The sequence below is a fragment of the Trachypithecus francoisi genome, unplaced genomic scaffold, assembly GCF_009764315.1.
Source record: "Trachypithecus francoisi isolate TF-2019V2 unplaced genomic scaffold, Tfra_2.0 Lachesis_group3, whole genome shotgun sequence".
In the NCBI taxonomy this organism is placed as follows: Eukaryota; Metazoa; Chordata; class Mammalia; order Primates; family Cercopithecidae; genus Trachypithecus; species Trachypithecus francoisi.
In genome coordinates this window covers 6,827,640-6,829,149 of record NW_022681468.1, presented here as the reverse complement: position 1 = coordinate 6,829,149, position 1,510 = coordinate 6,827,640, and the positions used below count along the sequence as shown (strand labels likewise).

Here is a 1,510-nt window from a genome sequence, read left to right as displayed (position 1 = left end):
AACCCCATCTGTACTAAAAATGCAAAAAAATTAGCCAGGCGTGGTGTCCCAGCTACTCGGGAGGCTGAGGCAGGAGAATGGTGTCAACCCAGGAGGCGGAGCTTGTCGTGAGCCGAGATCGCGCCACTGCACTCCAGCCTGGGTGACAGAGCGAGATTCCGTCTCAAAAAAAAAAAGAAAACTGAATCCAGGCCTGTTCTTCCGGCAGATTCTCTTTTTAAAAAAAACTTTGGCCGGGTGCGGTGGCTCATGCCTGTAATCCTAGCACTTTGGGAGGCCGAGGCAGGCGGATCACCTGAGGTCAGGAGTTCGAGACCAGCCTGGCCAACATGGTGAAACCCTGTCTCTACTAAAAATACAAATTAGCTGGGTGTGGTGGCACATGCCTGTAATCTCAGCTACTTGGGAGGCTGAGGCAGGAGAATCACTTGAACCTGGGAAACGGATGTTGCAGTGAGCCAACACCATGACACTGCACTCTAGCCTGGAGAGCAAGAGCAAAAGTCAGTCTAAAAAAAAACAAAAGGCCAGGCGCAGTGGCTCACGCCTGTAACCCCAGCACTTTGGGAGGCCGAGACGGGTGGATCACGAGGTCAGGAGATCGAGACCATCCTGGCTAACACGGTGAAAACCCGTCTCTACTAAAAATACAAAAAATTAGCCGGGTGTGGTGGCGGGTGCCTGTAGTCCCAGCTACTCAGGAGGCTGAGGCAGGAGAATGGCGTGAACCCGGGAGGCGGAGCTTGCAGTGAGCCAAGATCGCGCCACTGCACTCTAGCCTGGGCAACAGAGCAAGACTCCATCTCAAAAAAAAAAACGAAAAAAACTTTACAGAACACTTCAAACATACACAGAAGTAGAGAGAGAGCCTCTCTCCCAGGCTAAAAATTATCAGCGTACTCATTTGGCAGGGGAGATACCATGATCACGAAAGTGGTCTTCCCAGGGCAAGGCTTATCCACTGCACTCCGGACGTGCTGACCCCTGCAATTTCCCCAAAAATAGGAAACTTGGCCGTATCATCTGTGGTCATGGGGGCTGTGTTCATGCTTTCCCCTGGTTCAAGAAAAAAAAAAATTAGAAAATCTTGTTTCCTCTGTCTCCCCTAACTTTTGGGGGAGTTGGAGTTTTTTGGTTTGATTTTGTTTTTGGGTTTTTTTTTTTTTTTTTGAGACGGAGTCTCGCCCTGTTGCCCAGGCTGGAGTGCAGTGGTGTGATCTCAGCTCACTGCAACCTCCGCCTCCGGGGTGCAAGCAATTCTGCCTCAGACTCCCGAGTAGCTGGGATTACAGGCGCCCACCACCACACCTGGCTAATTTTTTAGTGTCTTTAATAGAGACAGTGTTTCACCATGTTGGCCAGGCTGGTCTCAAGTCCTGCCCACCTCAGCCTCCCAACATGCTGGGATTACAGGTGTGAGCCACTGCACCTGGCCAAAATGGAGTATTTTTTAAAACCTACAGGAGTTTGAGACCAGCCTGGGCAATATACCGAGACCTCATCTTTGCAA

The 1,510-nt window shown here is 50.6% G+C and overlaps 1 non-coding gene across 1 annotated transcript; it reads left to right on the top strand.

The window, feature by feature from the left end:
* The first annotated feature begins 896 nt into the window (after nucleotides 1-896).
* Nucleotides 897-1,059, top strand: LOC117071750. Its single transcript, XR_004432494.1, has one exon. It is a non-coding gene; the product is annotated as a U1 spliceosomal RNA (small nuclear RNA).
* The last annotated feature ends 451 nt before the right edge of the window (nucleotides 1,060-1,510 follow it).